The sequence below is a fragment of the Arachis hypogaea genome, chromosome 5 (genome assembly GCF_003086295.3).
Source record: "Arachis hypogaea cultivar Tifrunner chromosome 5, arahy.Tifrunner.gnm2.J5K5, whole genome shotgun sequence".
Classification (NCBI taxonomy): Eukaryota; Viridiplantae; Streptophyta; class Magnoliopsida; order Fabales; family Fabaceae; genus Arachis; species Arachis hypogaea.
The window spans coordinates 96,491,490-96,496,812 of NC_092040.1; positions in this window are offsets into that span (position 1 = coordinate 96,491,490).

Here is a 5,323-nt window from a genome sequence, read left to right on the forward strand (position 1 = left end):
TTCTCAATTACTTTCTTCTCTTTGTGGGTACCGTATTTTCAAGCATGTTCTCAAAGATTTCAACAAAAAGATGCTACATTTATCATCTTCGTTGGAATCATGTTGGAAATCAACAACCTTCTTTTCTCATGGGGCGTTGTATCTTTCAGTTTGCAAGTGTTGAAGGTAAGGTCCCATGGAAATTAAATTGTTGAAGTCAAGTCAGAGATGCTCAAACTTCTTTAGAGCTCCGATGGTGACCGAAATCCCACCGAAAAAGCCATTGTAGGACAAGTTGATGAGCTGGCGTTGAGATTTGGAGAAGAAGTTCATTGGAATGTCGTCGGAAAATGTGTGAGAAGACAAATCGAGGTACCAGAGGAAGTTCGTTATGTGGCCGAAGAGCATGTCAGAGAGGAGATTGTGAGCGAGGTTGAGTAGCTGGAGGTTGGCGAGGTTAAGTTGGTGAGGTTGAGGAGCGGCAGAGGGAGGTGGCTGGAGAGGAAGTTGTTCTGGAGGTAGACTACACGGCAGAAGAGACAATCGGAGAGGGAGTGAGGGATGGCCGGATGGGACTGTTGATGAGTGAGTTTGGGGATGATGATGAAAGAAAATAGGGTTTGGGGGTGTTATTAAAAAAAAAATAATGTTGACCATAGTTTGACTAAAAAATTTGAAGATAAGGATAAAATTGATGCAAATTGAAAACATTAAGGATAAAATTGAAATAAATTAAAACTTAGGGATATTTTTAAAATTTTTAGTAAACTTTAGGGACAAAAAATATATTTTATCCAAAAAAAAAGTATGCGAACATTTATACTTCAGATATATTAATCACTAAAAAAATATTAATAATTTTTTTATGAATAGTAGACATAAATAAATTATATTTAAATTAAAAATTTTTATTCTATCATATAGAGGCTAATCTAAAGATAATGTGTCAACATTATTATCGTAAAAAATTTTATTAATATTATATTTTTTTCAAATACTAATGTTTTTAAAGTGTGAATTTTCATTAATTTATTTGTTATTTTATTCTAATTCAAATTAAATATAAATAATATGTATTAATATATGATTTTTTAACTAAGATGACTAATAATTTTTTTAATAAAATAAGACTGTTTTAAAAATAATATAAACCTTCAATATTTCTTTCATTTAATTTGTACAATCTTTATAAAAAAAAATATAATAAGATAATTTGAACCATTTTAGCAGATGTTCTTTATTTATTTTTTTAAATGTATAGCAATAAGAAAATATAAATAGGGAAGATGGGACCATGCATGGTGTGTATTAGACTATTGGTAGTGGTGGTAACAGCTTCTTAGAAACAGTTACCATATATTGAAGGTTGACACTTGCATAGCAGATACTTGACTACGTTCTCTTACCATTGAGACGTATGCTTACTATTTTTCATTTTATGTTTACAATTTTTAATATTAACTAAAGTTTGATGATTTACACTAGTATTGTCAATTTGTCATGTAATTAATTATTATAATATTAATTAAGAAAAGTAAAAATAAGATAGGACAGTACCGACTAAACAAGGTAATTTAATTTGATCCAGTAATGATCAAATATTTATTATATATATATATATATATATATATATATATATATATATATATATATTTGAAATTTGAACTTTAATTTGAAAGAAAAATAAAGGTGCATGCATGGGAAGATGAGGAGGTGCTAGGGAAGCATGCACGTGGAGTGAGGGAAGTAGTGGCGACAATGTAAGGTGGTGTGGTGTGGTGTCAGTGTCACCACTCACCACCGCCGCCATAGAAAGCCATAACCTCAGCTTCTCAACTCTCAACTCTCAACCATTCTTTCCCTTTTGGCCATCTTTTAAGTAACTTATCTTTAGGTATCTTAAAATTATTTATATATATATATATATATATATATATATATATATGTTTAATAGTCAAATTAATCTCTAAAAAAATAAATTATTTTTAAATTTATTTCTTAAAAGTTTTATCAATCAAATTAATTTTTTAAAAATAATAAAATAATTATGTTTGTCCTGTTATTTCATTAACTATTTTCGTTACTAATTAATGACGTAAAACGTTAACTGACAACTTATATGATATTTAATATGTCCAATTTGACGTTTACTAAATATGTTTTGTAAAAATCTATTAATTTATTAGTTCCTTTTTTCAATTATATAAATTCTAATTCTAATATAACTTAGAGACTAAATTAATAGATTTTCATAAACATATCTGGTTAGCGTCTAATTAATATACGTGCTAATAGATATATTATATGTTAGTTAATATTGCACGCCATCTATTATTAACAAAAATTATTAATAAAATATCAATTGATAAAATTTTTTAGATAACTTTAAAAATAACTCATTTTTTTATTAATTTGACCTTTTAACTCTCTCTCTCTCTAATAAGTTTTTTTTTTAATTTAAAGCGTGAATCTTGTATAAAATTCTTTTATGTTTAAATTCTAACAAGGAATCAACTTTAAATTTTTTAATTATAAAAATTTTAATAACATATATTATAAAGCTACTTATCTCAATAGAAATACATACTTATATATTTAATAATGTTTCTAACTTCCTACCATCTTATATTAGACTAGTGTTTTGATTTGTTTCTCTCTTGTTTATCTTCTAAAAAATTTAATCCAATGCACATGTTTCTCATATTTTTTTTATAAGTAATAAAACAATTTTAGTAAAAGTAGAATAGAGTACATTTCAACGTATTATATTCCTAAAAAAAAATAATTTCGCTAAGGAGATAATGAGAAATTTTGACAATGTGAATAATAAGTTGATTATTTAGTCCAATAAAGATAAAAAATGAAAATCACTTTACAAATTATTCTAAATCCAAAAACTTTCATTCAATTATTTAACAAAAACAAACATCCAAACCCTAATTACAAACAGTTTTCACCCCCAAATCCTTCTTCTTCCCCAGCTAACAGCCACTCCCGACGTTCTTCACTAACCATCCTACCTCGGTGGCTTTAGAGACACCATCATTGTCCATCAGCTTCAACCCCAATCCACCCCCTCTCTCGCACACGTCTGTCTCCGTCGCTGGCAACCAACAGCTCGGACGGACACCACCTTCCCGTCGTGAGTCTCCGTGTCATCCACCGGCAGCCCCCGTCAAGGAAAGCTTCGTCGTTCCCATTGCGCGTCCCTGATGCCTGGCTCGCCGTTGTCACCTGCGCCGGCACCCAACCTGGAGGTCGTGTCCTACCACCGCCGCCCTAGCATCCTAGATCAGACCATCTAACTCGTAATCGTTGAACAGGTCGCCCCCGTTGTTGCTACGTCACCCACCCCAGCCGTCATCGACCTGCTACCGGACGGACACCAACTCGCGGCAAGGCTTGTTCTTCTATTGCTGTTTTAATAGAATCCATTAAGCCCCCAAAAAACAACCATCTACGAAAACAGTAACAATAACTATCCGACTAAGTATAGAAATGAACATCTGACATCTTGTATAAAAAATAACCATCCAATTACTCACTAAATGACCATCTGCATACCTAATGGCGTGTTGTTAGACTACGCGGCGGACGCAATGTGCTCGAAGGGGGTGTCTTTGTCGGATGTTCGCGGACAGCTGGGCGGCGTTAGCTGGTGTTTTGGGCAGCGGCGGGTGGTGTTCTTTGCAGCGTCGGAGCAGAGAGAGTGAAAGAGAATGCGCAAGAGAAAGATACTGCAGGACAAAAATCACAGCAAAAAAGAGAGGTTATCGTATACGTAACTGCACTATTTATAAATTCTTATTTTTCTAAAATTTAAATTTCAAAATTATTAAAAATTATTTAAATTAATTATCATCTAATTTTAATTTTTTAAAAGTTTATTATTCATATTATTCACTGAACTCATTGTGATGCTATACTTTAAAAAAAAAAAAACTATACATACATGTACTTTGTTATTTTGTTTTACTACTGTCTCCTTCCTATAAAGGTAGAGCACGTTTAAATTAGTGTTCCACATGAAAGCAAGCCTAATCGTACAAATTAAAGTAATAATGTTATATTATCATCATGTGCAAGGTGTGCGATTTTATTATTTTAATTTGGTCAAAGAAAATAATAGACACTGGTCATTGTTGGTCAAAGGGAAAAAAAAGTGGTACACACTATACAGAGCAAACAACAGTGGCGGTGGTTGCATGTTAGTACTTAGTACTGTTCTGGTCTTCTCAAATTACATATGTGCATGCATTAAGACTATAGCAAGTTGTTATATAAATTTTTAGCTTTCAAGGCTTGTTCAGTTAATCTTATAAAAAATAATGTTATTCTAGATAACTAATGCTTAAAATAAAATTTTGTCAGAGTTTTGTTAGCAAATAATGACTTATTTGTACAATAAAATTTATGAGTTACAAAATGAATATTATCTATAATATTTAGAATAATCATCTATGTACTAAAGATAATAAACATCTCATGTTATAAAATTACTCATCTCAGAAGCTTACGCTGATAAGAAAGAGTAACACTAATAGTTATATTTCTAATACTTCCTAAACCTCCATTGTATGTATTGTACAAATATTTCATTAGTTTTTCATACTTTCCCATCTTGTTAATATTATTCGCTACAAATTAATATTAATATACTGTTAAAATTTTATATTATATGTAATCAAATTAATTTCATTATTATTATGTCAACGTATTTTCAGTGAATCTCAATTATTAAATACAATAACATAAATAAATTAATAAACCCATAGCAGGAATTAGCTTTTGGTCTTTGCCGGTTGTGGAGATTTCGTGTATAGAAGAATGGAACATTTTTTAAATAAATTCTAAACATTAATATTTTAACAATAAATTAAAATAATATTAAATTCCAAAATAATCTTTTTTTTAGGTGAAAAATTCGGGTGGATCTTTTTCGATTTTGGCCAAAATCAAGTGGATCCCATTCAATTATTTTTTACATTTATGGTATTAGTTTTTAGTGGTAAAATTTTGTTTAATTAGCAAATTACATATAAAAAATTAGTTTAATTTAATTTAATTAATTTTAAAGTTTATAAATTGTATTGATAATTGGTTTTTAATATTATTTAAAATTTTTAAATTATAATTTAAAACCAAAGACTATTTAATTTAAACTCAATATAAATAATTAAACCAAATATGAGATCAAAATACCAATTAAAATTTAAAATATTATTAATTGAATTCATCAACTTATTTGGTTTTAAAAAAAATAAAAATAATTAAACATGAAGAAATGGATAACTAAACAAAATCTTCTTTTAAGAAAAATGAAAGTTTATTTTTACAATTGATA